Source organism: Montipora foliosa, chromosome 6 (genome assembly GCF_036669935.1).
Source record: "Montipora foliosa isolate CH-2021 chromosome 6, ASM3666993v2, whole genome shotgun sequence".
NCBI classification, from domain to species: domain Eukaryota; kingdom Metazoa; phylum Cnidaria; class Anthozoa; order Scleractinia; family Acroporidae; genus Montipora; species Montipora foliosa.
In genome coordinates, this window is record NC_090874.1 from 70,628,197 (window position 1) to 70,643,196 (window position 15,000).

Genomic DNA, 15,000 nt, shown 5'->3' on the forward strand with positions numbered 1-15,000 from the left:
AAATCATATAAAGCATAGTCTATATTTTTTATTTAATTTTATTTTATTCTATTTATTTAATTTTAATTATTATTTTATCCTTATTAATGAGTTTAATTGTAATTTGATGTAATTCTGTTAAGCCAAAATCAAATAATAAAGCCATATATTATTATTAAAGGGCCTCTGCTGGCACGACTTCTGGGTGACCCCTTAAATGGTCTTAATGACCCCCCGACTTGAAAAAAATGCCTGGAACGCCGCAGTTCAATACCACTCAACTCAGTCCCTTCTGTTTTTGAGTAACACGTAGTGTACGCTCATGGAGCGTCTAATTAACATAATACAAAAGAATGTAAAGGTGGTCGCCATTTATGAAAGTGGTCTATGGGAGGCGCATCCCCGAGATACACTGTAGGTGGGAGTTGATTTTCACGAGGGAGGAAAATCGGAGTACACGGAGAAAAACCTTTGGAGTCAGGTTGAGATCGACTGAAACTCAGCCTTCTTCCCATCGCAGAGGTGGGAGGCGTGGTTGATGACCGCTGCGCAAGTCTGGTGATCATATTTGAACAGGATGCAATTGGGTGATGGTGGACAGAAATATTCCTCCCACTATAATCTTTCTTAAAGTCACCAAAACCAGGAGCCCATCACCCGGAGCATGCAACTTAACTATACTTGTGCAACGGCGTTTACACAAGTAAGGTTATTTTTAGATTGAATTTCCCGCTAATGAGACTCCCACAGGAGCCCGATGACCAATTACAAGAAATTAAGCTGACGTCATAGGGTCACCGAACCAGAACTGCCTTTGTTTTTTGACCTAATTCGCGGGTTAGGGCTAGTCTAAAAATAAACCTACTTTTGAAAACGCCGTTTCACAGACGCTGTATGGAAGTTGCACGCTCCAGGATGGGCTCCTGCCAAAACTCAAGATGTTTTACCATTCTTACCTCAAAAGTTCGCTTTTTATCTGCCGGGCAAGACGTGCAAAGTTATCAAAACTAGCAGTAATTTGGACCCACGACTGTGATGTGAGAGGCATAGGTCTTTTTCTCAATTTTACGTCATAAACTGCAATCGTGTTTTCAGAGAAACTTTGCATTGCAAAACAGTTTGTGACCCAAATCGAGAATAGACCCCATGAGACATACTGTTCTGCAATATTGACGTTTATGGGAATTGCAAGCCTGTAAATAGTTTGAATCCGCAATCTCTTTTCTTCTTCATCGAAACAGATTTTCGTCATTTTCTAACATGGCCACATCAGCTCTTTAGCTCGTATTACCCCAACCGCCATGCCATTAAATAAGTGGGATTGAATTAATTAATTTAGCGTGATAAGGTATCCTAAACATTTCACATTTAATTGTGCAGGTAAAAACAAGCAACCAGTGGTCCCCAGACATATGATCAAGTGGATTATTGTTGGAGTTGCTGGTCTGGTTATCGTGATGGTTGCCATCGTCTTAGCGGCATATAAAGGACTATCGAGACGTAGAGGTTTCTCTTCCATTATTCTATTTAGAGTGATTCAAACCAGTTGCAACGCTTCCAAGTGACACTCTTATTAGAATGATCGGCACCACAACGTTGTATCATGTATTACCAATGTCGTGGTACCAAATGAAACACGAATTATTCCTGAACAAGAGGCAATCATTATTATGACGTAATATGTCATTGTGGCAAATCTCAAAAACGAACACAGTGACCCCCATTTTTTTATTTCTGAAAAGTAATCAGAAGGGCAAGATGAAACTTTCTGTAAAGTTTAAAAAATTCTGTCAAGCGGATTCAGAGCTACCTTAAGTAATTCTGTGATTTTGTTAAGGTGGCTCTGAACCCACCAGACAGAATTTTCTTTAAACTTTGACGAAAGTTTAATCGTTTCCTTCTAATAATTTTTCAGCAATAATTGGGGGTGTCACCGAGTTCGTTTTTGAGATATGAGCAACTGAACTAGTCCAAAATATAGGGTGTTTTTGCTGGGCTTTCCCGTTGCCAAGGTAACCTATTACATCAGAATAATGGTAACATCTTGTTTGGGAATAATCGGTGTTTCATATGGTACCATAACCTTTGCTGTTACGTGATACAGTGTTGTAGCGTCATTCGATCTGAAGAGAGTGTTCCCTAAGTGTTCCTCCTTGAGCCTCCTTAAAATACATGTATGTACTTGAAATGCGGGTTTGATAGAAGTGATCCTCGAACTTATCTGGACAATTTAAGCAATTGTCTCTTACATGGACACGTCAGAAATTCACGTGGCTTCACCCATGACCTCTTGGATGCCAGTTCTCTATTCTGCACCGAGAAGAACTCCGGTTTCCCCTCTCCTCAAAAACCAACATTATGATTTGATTTGTGTTAATTGTTAATTTCAGTTTACAGTGTCCTCAATTAGTGCTCCAGCGCTAAATCGACTAGACACTTAAATAAAATGCCTTTCCTTTTTCCTTTCCTTATTTTTTCTTGCCGGTGCAACGCTCTGCCAACTGAGCTATGAAGCTATTCAGTTGGGAGCAGGTCAATTTTTTTGCATGATATTCTGTGATCTCCGTAGTGCATAAAGTAGACTTTTGAAAAGTCCTTCGTCTCATGTAGATTCGCGCTGAACGAAGGACTTTTCATACTTGATTGGCGCCAATTTTAGCGACCCAAAAACGGGTCGCTGAGCTAGACCAATCAGAGTAGTTCACGTGCACCCCAGGGGATAGAGTTGTCAATCAAAATTTGCCACACGCAGCGAAACGTGACTATTGAGCGACCATCAGAGAAAAACAATTCAAGAATATCTGTCTTGCACAGATCTGTTCGTGTCTGCTCCAAACGGAGCTGGGAAAAGTCTGACCTTTGAACTAGTCCCGTACGCTTTTGATCGTTTACTTGGAGAAGATTTCAATGCTATCGTCTTCGTATTTCACTCACGAAAGATTTGGTCTCTAGCCTCAATTGTCCTGGCATTAGAGCGTAATATGTTGGAGACAACATATTTAAAATCTTAAGTATAAACTGGTGTTTGGAAGTCCCGAGGCGATTCTCAACAACTATCGACACATTTTTCGTCGAATGGAACAAAATTTTAAAATGCATGTGTATTCATCGACGAGAGTAATTCATCGCTTAATGGGAAGTTTAAGTTTCACTAAGATGTATCTTTTAATCCCGGTGTAGCACGTCTCCTATACCTGAAGCCTACCTGATCTTTCATGAGTGAAATCAATTGACTTTCTTGACGATTCGAAGCTTTACCTTACTTGTCAATCTTTTGAATTAGTTTTTCGTTTCTGTCAGCACAAATCACGGCACAAAGTGTTGGTACAAAAAATACCACTGGAGATCTCCTTTCCAAGCGGCGACTCGAGATTGAGATAAGCTTTCGTTTTATTTGATCTTTGTTTCTGATACATTTAGCACAAAGTCAACAAATTTCCTCTTTCGATTTCGTAGAAACAAACATGCTTGATTGTTTTCGTGGAATTGTGCCATCAAGTGCAGGACTTGTGAATGACGTCATCCACTTTTTGGCGCGAGACGCAAATGAAAACGGTGCAAGCGAGACAAGTCGACCTCTCGCTACTTTGTCGCTCGCTCATCCACTTCGCGAACGAAAAATCACGATTCACTCGCCAAAACATTTTCTCCTGGGATTCTCGTGAGGTCGACTTGCGGCAAGTCTATGCATAAAGAGGTTTCTATAGAATTTGAACAAAAAGGCACGGCTCATCGTTTCCAGAGTTTCGTTGATAAAATGTAAATCGATTTTCCTATGCCACTTGTGCCACTAATGTCTTTATTTATTTATGCAAGAGAGTCAAATAATCGCTCTCTTTGATAATTAACTAGTCGCAACACGTGAAAAGGCCAATACGGATTACATTAGGGTGAGGTAGGCAGAGGATGAGTATTTTCAATGTCTTATTTAGCATCAAGCTTGCGATCTTTTTCGTTCCGCTGATCACCAATACCTTTTTCGACTTCTAAAACAAATTGAGATAGTTGGCCGTACGTTTTCGATTTGAGTTCGATTGAAACTGATTATACCGGAGCAGGATGGCGCAGTGGTTAATTCGGCTTTCCACCTATGTGGCCCGGGATCGATTCCAGGATTCGGCGCCATATGTGGATAACTAACCAACAGGCGTTTCGACCGTTTGTTTTTGTTATGGAAATTCGCATTGCTTATCGTAGCGATCTGATTGGATGAATTTCAGCCTTCGCGCTATTTTCATATACGATAATTGTTCCACAGTACGCCATGCCTGTCGGTTGACAGTGGACCGTTAAGTTTATTAGTTCTCTACTCTGCTCCGAGAAGTTTTTCTGATTTCAGTTAAATTGCAGTCTCCCCAAAGCACTCGTGCTCGGCATAATAACCTTGAGACTCAAATGAAGTTATTATTATTGTCATCTCTTTCGTCTTCTCCAAAGTAAGATTGTCGCTTGATTCTTATTTTGATTTATTAATTGATTGATTTATATTTCCTTTCAATTTATAGGCCAACTTCAAGAGAAAAGAAGGCGAGGGGAAGAATCTATTGATACATGTACCTCTTCCTTCTAGGTATGAAACTGGTACAATCGCCCTTTCCCTCTGCAAAACCACGATTTTGTTAAATCAGCATTTTTTACAGACTCCAGGGGCCCTTTTCTCGAAAGTCCCGAGAATTTACGGGTTATTTTCGTGTGTCGCATTTCCCTCTGTACAGTCAAGAACGGAGTGGGTTTAAGTCGTCCAGCTTTCGGGACTTTCGAGAAATGGGTCTCTGGACACTAAACCATTCTCGGGTTTTACATGACGTCACGGTCGCCATGTTGGTGTCCCCAAGGGGAACAATTTATTGCACGTGGCGAAATGATAGCGGAACTCCGCAGCCGACATCAAGTCGAAACCACCACCATTCACGGGACACGAACTGGGGATTTGTCCGCAAAGTACGGATACATCGACGATGACATGTATACTGAACTTTCCTAACATAGTTTCTTTAATTCTTTAGTCCTATGGCGGAGAAGTCCTTCATCCAGCCTCAGATATCACTAATTGAGAGGGCAGATAACATGGTTTTGAAACGAAATTGTGTTTTAAGAGTCTACTACTCACGAAGATTTGAAGGCCACGAGTAGTCAGAGAGAATAGGACAGTATCTGTAGTCTGCGATGTAACGCTTCCGAAAATTTGTTGTTTGTCTGCAAGGAAAGGACGGAGAAGAGGATATGCTAGTTCGACTGAGGGTTTGCATCTTTGATTTTGTTTTTTGTCACTGAAATAATCTGCGCAAAGCTCGTCTAGTGACCTTTTCCGTCCTTTCAAATTTTCGCTAACTGCATTGCACGGTGTGAATTTTCCATTGTGTTACGGCCATTTTCATAAATCTGCGGAATTCACCTTCAAGCACCAACGGGCAAACTGCATTTTGGCTTCCAGTAATCAAACTTCCGACGCCAACCACAGATGACGAAATGAAATCAATTGATGCGTGACATAACCCACTAATCTATGGAGCGTCATTAGTGACAAAATTCACTTTTAGTATTATGAAGTAGTTATGGGGTTATGAGGTAGTTTTCTAGTGAAGTAATTTTGGCATTATGAAGTAGTTTTGGCATCATGAAGTAGTTTTGGCATTATGAAGTAGTTATGGGATTATGAAGTAGTTTTGGCATTATGAAGTAGTTATGAGGTTATGAAGTAGTTTTGGCGCTATGAAGTAGTTTTGGAATTATGATGTAGTCTTGGCATTATGATGTAGTTTTGGTATCATGAAGTAGTTTTGGCATTATGATGTAGTTTTGGTATTATGACGTAGTTTTGGAATTATGATGTAGTTTTGGCATTATGATGGTACCATAATTCTCTGCGAGTGTGCAATCGGGTAGGAAGGGGATCATGGGATAACAAAAAACCTGCGAAATCTGGACATGAAATCAACATGGCAGCCGGCAGTGAAGTAATCGCCGAGTCGCTGAATAAATGTGTTAAAAATCTGGCGACTGCTGCAGAGGCACTTCAAAAGTTAAGAAACGAAACTGGAAATCAAATATCTGAGAATAGACTGACAATGATAAACCGCCCTCCTGAGTTGGAGGGACATCGGAAATTGTTTGGATTAAACCTCCGTCTTACTCTAAATCTAAGTTTACCTCGAGTGTGTCATCGCCGTCGAATGTAAAAAGAGGTTCAAGAATGGAAGTTGAAAGGTCTTCATTCCCATCCGTTACACTTGGACCCACAAGTTTTTCCTTTGTGCTAGTAGTATGTGTTCACAAGTTCCAACGACGCGAGAAAAGATGGAGCTTATTGAATCATTTCCAGTATTGAAAGAATGTGGAGGATATGAAATAATGCGCTCGGTTGTTGGGTCTTGTAAATTGCTTGAAGTGTTACTTGTTCCTCCTGGAGGCTACAACGTCCCCTACTTGAAGTCATGCCTTCTTCAAGCAAAGGGTTACATCAGACCAATACAGAAACAACTTTCACTAGAGCCACTGTCAGATAAAGATGATAGCTTCGCTGTAAGTATGACTTCCATATTAATCGTACATGTTAATCAAAATGTGAATTCGTAAAACCATAAGCAGCCCAAGCTCGCGTCAAAACAGGCAGCGGTTGAGAATTTTTTATTTCCCATACAAAGTCTTATAATGCGTTTAAATCCTCAACGGCTGCTTGTGACGCGAACTTGGGCTGCCAAGTCGATTATAAAGCCTAAAAAACGCTCAATTTAACGTTCATTCAATGAAATGAATAAAACTGACTCACCTCTGGTGTATTCTTGCGCGTTTTAGAGCTTATTTTACCGTTTTGGGAATTTCGTGTCTTCATTGTTCTAAGACGAAGTCAAGGCTGCACACTAAGATTTCGACCGTAGTCAGCTCAGAGGCGGTTTGCGCCTGAAAAATCTATCCCAGCCGCGATTTTTTCACGCAAAGCTAAAGCCCCATCTTTTGCGAATCTCGGTAAATGTTTCGTCGTCAAAAATCCTCACGCACTTGGCTGGAAATGAGCATTTTCTGCTTCCGATTCCATGATAGCTGTTGAAAATAACAGCTGCTGATTACCAAATTGGTCATGGAGCTTGGGTCCGAGGTCAAATTAACTCCACCCGATGAGGTACAGCCATTTATGTACAACACTTACCCCATCCCCACAGCGCTATGTCATTGGTCGCTAGTAATGGAGCTGTTTGAGAAGCCGCTGTGGGGATGGGGTAAGTGTCGAAATCTTAGTGTGCAGCCTTGACTTCATTTTAGAACAATGAAGACACGGAATTCCCGAAACGGTAAAATAAGCTCCAAAACGCGCAAGAATACACCAGAGGTGAGTCAGTTTTATTCATTTCATTGAATGAATGTTAAATTGAGCGTTTTTTAGGCTTCATAATCGACTTGGCAGCCCAAGTTCGCGTCACAACAGGCAGCCGTTGAGAATTTAAACGCGTTATAAGACTTTGTATGGGAAATAAAAAATTCTCAACCGCTGCCTGTTTTGACGCGAACTTGGGCTGCTTATGGTTTTACGAATTCACATTTTGATTAACATGTACGATTAATATGGAAGACATACTTACAGCGAAGCTATCATCTTTTTCTGACAGTGGCTCTAGTGAAAGTTGTTTCTGTATTGGTCTGATGTAACCCTTTGCTTGAAGAAGGCATGACTTCAAGTAGGGGACGTTGTAACCTCCAGGAGGAACAAGTAACACTTCAAGCAATTTACAAGACCCAACAACCGAGCGCATTATTTCATATCCTCCACATTCTTTCAATACTGGAAATGATTCAATAAGCTCCATCTTTTCTCGTGTCGTTGGAACTTGTGAACACATACTACTAGCACAAAGGAAAAACTTGTGGGTCCAAGTGTAACGGATGGGAATGAAGACCTTTCAACTTCCATTCTTGAACCTCTTTTTACATTCGACGGCGACGACACACTCGAGGTAAACTTAGATTTAGAGTGAGACGGAGGTTTAATCCAAACAATTTCCGATGTTCCTCCAACTCAGGAGGGCGGTTTATCATTGTCAGTCTATTCTCAGATATTTGATTTCCAGTTTCGTTTCTTAACTTTTGAAGTGCCTCTGCAGCAGTCGCCAGATTTTTAACACATTTATTCAGCGACTCGGCGATTACTTCACTGCCGGCTGCCATGTTGATTTCATGTCCAGATTTCGCAGGTTTTTTGTTATCCCATGATCCCCTTCCTACCCGATTGCACACTCGCAGAGAATCATGGTACCATCATAATGCCAAAACTACATCAAAATTCCAAAACTACGTCATAATACCAAAACTACATCATAATGCCAAAACTACTTCATAATACCAAAACTACATCATAATGCCAAGACTACATCATAATTCCAAAACTACTTCATAACGCCAAAACTACTTCATAACCCCATAACTACTTCATAATGCCAAAACTACTTCATAATCCCATAACTACTTCATAATGCCAAAACTACATCATGATGCCAAAACTACTTCATAATGCCAAAATTACTTCAATAGAAAACTACCTCATAACCCCATAACTACTTCATAATACTAAAAGTGAATTTTGTCACTAATGACACTTCATATACTAATCAGCATCTTTGGTTCTCACGGTACATTCGACATTGATGGAAAGCGATGTAATCTGTACGAATCTTTTCACTCAATATTTCTAAAAACGTATCATAATGGTGGTCGAACTGTGAACCAAACAAAAACTCCAATTCACTTTTCGGAGGCGGGGTGGATGTTCCCGGCTACGTTCGAAAAATGTGATTGATGGAAGCCAAAAAGCAGCTTGGCGCTTGAAGGTAAGATTACGCAGAATTATGAAAACAATCGTCGTCGGCTCCTGCCGTCTTTAATAAAGACCTTTTGAAGACCTTTTTTGTAAGCCGATCGCTCACAAATGCTACATCTCTTCTTTAAACTCTTCTCGTCCAAACACGTGTTTTGCAGCTGTGAGCGACTTCGGCGCCCGAAAAAAAAAAAATTGAAACCTCACCCTTCCGGTTCAATTTTCCCCACCCCACGCAGGCAAAGGTCAAATTCCCCTCTCTCCGGGCACAGAAGATAGTCAAATGCCCGGGTCTTGCCCGGAAAGGGGGGGGGGTGGGGATGTTGAAGTTTCGATTTGATATGCCCATTATGAAACACTTTTCTAAAAAAAGGGTGTGTGCATTTTCCATTTCTTCATGGATAAAAAATTCCGCATATATACAATTTCTGAAACAATGAAATGAAAGGCAAAATGCTAAGTATTTACATACGAACAATAAAAATAACACACAAGCTTTAGCTCCTTAGCTTTAAGCTTATCTTTGATCTTGTGGCTTGTAAACCCACACTTTACAAGCCACAAGATCAAAGATAAGGAACCTGAAGTTTCAATTGTCAATCAGCAAAGCGTTGTATATTGCTTTAAGTGTGATGCAGATTATGTCGTTTTACAAGCCGACATAATACGAGCCGACACCTACATCAACGTGTGGAAGAACATAAACGATCGGTAATCGGCAACCATGTAAGAGAACAACATGGAAACGAGCCACGTGAAATCGCAAAGAACTTTATGATCCTGAGGAAGTGCTCGAACAATGTGGAGTGCTTGATTTTTGAAATGTTTTTTATTCAGGACCTTAAGCCAAAGTTAAACAAACAGAGTGATTCCATCCGCGCAAAGCTGTTTGCTTAACAGTTCTAATAGTTTTAATTCTCTTCACCTATTTTTTACACTTCATTTTAGCATTCTGTTATTTTTATTGTTCGTATGTAAATACTTAACTCTATATTTTGAGAAATTGTATAAATGCGGAATTTTTTATCCATGAACTTGAACTTGGAAATGACCGTGGAGCGGTCGAATCGTCGTTCTTCTCATTTTTTATCTCTCGGTTTTGTAGCAAATTTTTTTAAAATATTAATCACCAAACGGGGCCGTAGCCAGAAAAAAGTTATGACTGAGGCAATGTCCATCGTTAAATATTCTTTGTAGGTATTTTAGGTGTTTATGACGAGTACATTTTGAAGACAACATTGGAATTACGCTTTATTTTAACGAATCACGAAAAAATAACCGAGGCAAGTGCCTCGGTTTGCCTCATACTGGCTACGGCCCTGCCAAATATAGATAGTAAAGGTTAAACAATCAACTATTGTTGTGTTTTACAAATGATGGAATAAAGTATTAAAAAAGCGAGGTATGAGATGAGGTTAATGAGATGCTTTCGGGCCCAACTTCAAGAGTTGTCTCGAGCCACTCTCCTCCCTACTTTATAGCCAACTCACTACGATAGTGTAGATCTGCTTTCGATCACACAAGCGTTCACATGCACAAAGAACGCTGGCTTGCTCGCTATTCCTCAATCCCCAAGTTCCCGTACACAACTGGAACATCCTCTCTGGGGAGGAATATTCGCAGGGAGGGACGAAGAACCCTTCATATATTTAGTGAAATCACTAACTTTGAAGTATTTTGTATAGTTAACGGTACGTTGAATAACCTATATGAAGAGTGGATTTTCCATGTGAAATGTCAGGGTCCGCCGGGGGGTGGAGGAGGGGGGGGGTTAGTGGTATACCAGTATACTCGAAGAAAATTCGCCAAAATACCCAAAATTAATGGAGCATTGTATACTTCATACCTGAAATTCAAAGAAAGTGGTACAGCTATTTCAATTAAGGTTGTCAGATAAAAGTTTCAAGCTTAAAGACTAGAGCGAAAGGTAATATGGGTGGTTCTTAATTTATTTTCGGAGGCGCGACACAAGTAGGATGGAAGAAAAAAACTGTTATCATTTGTGTGCGTGTTTTAAAAGGGCTGCTCGCACGATTCGTATTGCGTAAACGTGCATCTGTTTGACAGTATTACTCAAGCGCGTAGCGTCCTATACGCATATACGCACGTGCGTACTTGAAGTGACCAGAAAATTTTGAATTTTTTAGCAATTGTTTCTATTTGTTAACATTTTACTTGTACGCAACCAAGATTTCGTGATGAAAGCACCACTTTGATTAAATTCTAAAAACTAAAACACAAGCTATACCATGTTCTAACTTAGTTTTGCATTGTACTTTTTTTGCTCTAACAATGCAGTGTTGTTTGGCCAGCGTGCAACAAAAAGGCGAGGTTGCAAAGGAGCGAAGTTCCGAGAACATTCTTGACAATTCCAGTCACGCTAGCACAACCAAAACAATGTTTTGTCTGCGCCAAGTTTCCTCAAAATAAGAGCAAGACGCTTTGTTCTTTGCTTGTATTCACACAACTATTTCGACAAGAAATAAAGAACGCAGTATTTTTCGCTCAGTTTACTTAGGTTTCTAGATCATATGTACTTGTGCGTACTTGAAAAAATGACCACGCTACGTGCTTGTTACTAGATTAGAAGCCTACTTATTGGAAAGATGCACAGAGGAACTCCGGCCAGCATCAGATTGTAACTTTACTTTTGGTTACATCGGTGAAGGAAATAAGAAGTTTTCCATTACTTCGGAAGTTCAACTTGCCGAGCCGCTGTCCTTAGTGAAAAAGGGGATGATTACTTTGTGGGTCGATCCATACTTACCTAAAGCCAAGAACTCACTCGTCTCAACATTGGGGAAGAAAAGAAAAGGTATAGTAATTTTATCCTGAATATCATCCCCGTCTCCTCAGGTTGCATATTCAGGGGAGTGTGTTACTCAAGAAGACACCTGGAATTCAGGCTTCTCTAATTCCGCTTGTGATGATCAGGAACTGGGGCCCGTTTCTCGAAAGCCCCGAAGCTTCACGGGCCATTTTCGGGTGTCACGATTCCCTTTGTATTTCAGGAACGGAGAGCATATAAGTCGTCAAACTTCACAGACGTGTTTCTTTGAGTTAGCTTGAAAACATGGTAAAAGATCTTCTTCCAAAACAAGGTGGTTATCAATTTCACAAATGGCTTTTCGGGTCCAAAACGTTTTCGAGACTTTCGAGAAACGGGCCCCTGGTTTTAAGCAATTTATTGTTGTGTGTACCTAACCCCGGACCTAGTTCTGAGATTATGACTGATGATGAAGAAGAAGCGCCGTCGACAAGTTATGAAGCACGCCTGTCAAGGTTGCGACAGCATCATAAACGTTGTTAGGCCAGTAAGTTGGTAAGGAACTTTAAATTTCCCTCCCGTCACGTCAAAAGTTCTCAGTGAGAGGAATGAAGGGGTCCGATAATTCTTAAAAGGATTTCATTTTTGACCCAATTTTACACCGTAAAGTTTGTAAGAATTTTGTTCGTCGATATTTTTTTCAAATTATTTTTATAACGCCATGTGAATCAGCATTTAAGTCACTCGAAACCCACGGACTCCACGTGCATACACGTATGTTAATTTTATGCCGCCTTTACAGCTTTTACAGAGTAGAAAAGTGAAAAAAATATATTCGTTAATCGTGTTTTATGGTAAAATTATATTTTTTGTTCCGGTACCAAGCAACTACAACAGCGACGGCAGCGAAAACGCCACAAAACAAAAGGTTTAATGAGCAAAAACAGTAGTTTTTCACGTGCGCTGCTTAAGTTCCCTAATCAGTTAGCACAGCCTACTGAATACAGCTCACTGGTGTTTCTTGTACAGCTAAATGGAACTCATAACAGTGAGGACGAACCCCCAGACTTGCCATTTTTCACAAGGGAGCACGAAAAAGTGCTGTACGGGCGAGGCGTAGCTGATTCAGCAAAAAATCTCACATAACCTTGCGGTCTTGCCTTGTAGCCTTATGGTTTGATCCGACAACGTTAATTGAAATAGCTGTATACCTCAAGACCGTAACCCGTATTTAGGCTGCAATATACCGTATACCCGATTTAAAAAGCCCATGTATACCGTATACCCAAAAACCCTGGCGGACCCTGAAATGTTGTCTCAGCACTTCGTCCACGGGAATGACCAAGTGGAAAGAGGATGCAATTAAGAGTCTCGCCCAGTTGCAATAAACCTGCAACGATGGGGACCTTTAGTTGGGACCATGGGGAATCTGTACAAAACACGCAGATGTGACCCCCAAGTGTAAGGTCGTGTAACACCTCTGAACAACAAGACGCTCTAAAAAAGCGTCCACTGGGTTGCCTGTGGTACTTGTCACACAAAAACAGAAGGCACTGAACTGGGTGGTATTGCACTGCAGGGTTCCAATTAATTTTTTCAAGTGGGGGTCATTAAGACCATTTGAGGGTCACCCAGATGTCGTGCCAGCAGAGGCCCTTTGGCTCACACGTTCACACTGTAATTATTTTGTAACATCCTGTCCCATTTTGAGGTCTTTTAGTTTTTTAAGCTTTGGTAATAAATTAAGTTTAAAGATAACAAACACGCTCTTGAGTAAAGGTGCACGTGATCACATTGTGTCAACTGAATGAACTACGGGAAAGAATGTTAATCCTTCGTTGTTTTCAGATTAAAACAACGTACTTTTTAGCCAAGAAACCTCCGTCTTTGATTTTTTTAATTTTGTTTTAATATTTCACTGAATATTTACATTTCATCTGTCGGGTCAGGAAGCCTTCTTTGTTGGGTTCCTAAGAAACTTATCTATTGTAACTTCAGGGTGAACTATTTACACAATCGCGAGGTTGAGCGGCCACGTAATTGAAAATCTGAACATCTGGGTTTACCTCGGTGTAAAAACCTGTGAAAATTTTTCTTTGTTTTGTTAGCTCGTGGTAGGGTTACGTTATTGTTTGATGTTTTTTTTTGGCTCTTTTGTTTTCCTTTGTGTTACGGCATCTGCGAGTTTCACAGGTTTTTATGAGCGGAACATCTATGAGATACAAAAACAGACTTGCGAATTATCGCAAATATCACAATGCTGACAAGCACAAAAGCAGAAGAAATGGTTAATAAATATGAAGTTTGTTACTGTATGAATGTTTTTGTGTTAGAGTAAAGGGTACGGTGGCCTATATCTGCAAACACAAAAAACACTTTTCCAAACACAGCACACGGTATTATCTGAACACAACAAATTATTATCGAAACACAACCGTGACAGTATTATCAGAGCACAACAAACTATTATCAAAACACAACACATTAGTATCGAAGCACAACACAATATTATCGAAGCACAACACAATATTATCGAAACACAACACTGTATGATTGAAACACAACACAATGTCATCGAAACACAACACAGTATTATCCAAACACAACACAGTGTCACATCAAAACACAACTCAGTATTTGCAAAACACAACACAATATTTGCGAAACAAAACTCAAAATTTTCCCGATTACGTAATGCAGAATGTTGCTATACAAAGCTTCAACCCATCATACTCGACCCAGTGACGGATCCAGACCTTCAGGTAAGGGGGGCCTGGACTCCAAAAAAAATTGTTTCGGTCCTTCGGGCCTCATTTTGGCCTAAGAATAACCTTACATACGGCTGGTGCGCCTGAAATTTGAATTGACCAATCAGCATTCAGCGGGCAGGAAAAAGTTTAGTGTTCTGACGTCATAGCAATTGTGTGCTCTCTGATTGGTTAAATACAAAATATTGAAATTTCAGTTGATCGTCTTCGATATCGACATTCAGTCCAAGCCTATCGATCTGTTCATTTATATACAAGAATTTTAGATTATATTACAACAGCTTTATGCGGTGAATATTTGCAATAATATGGATTGGATAAGTAGAGCGGATTTAAGATTTTATTCAAGGTGGACTGAGATAGTTAGGGAACTTATTCAGCAGAGGAAGACTTCGCCGACAGGACTCGGCTTTGAAGGAGTTACCTTCCTCCAGTCTAAAGTACATTTGTACGAGAAACTTCAGATCGTTCCCTCTCTGACTTTCCGTTGGCAGGGGCTTAAGTCCTTGTCTAAAAATAAATCGGTGGCCTCCTTGCAGTTTAGCAACGGTTTTGGTTGGGGACGGTGATCGGTGAAAGTTCGGTAATGTTTATACAAACTATTGCTACAAGAGAACGAATGTTTACACGAAAGGCATTTAAATCTGGGAACTTTTCTCTCTGGAGGCCACATCGATAAC

General features: G+C 40.3%; 1 pseudogene; it reads left to right on the plus strand.

The window, feature by feature from the left end:
• The window catches only part of LOC138005987 (uncharacterized), a 28,006-nt pseudogene that overhangs the window by 7,115 nt on the left and 5,891 nt on the right, over nt 1-15,000 (plus strand).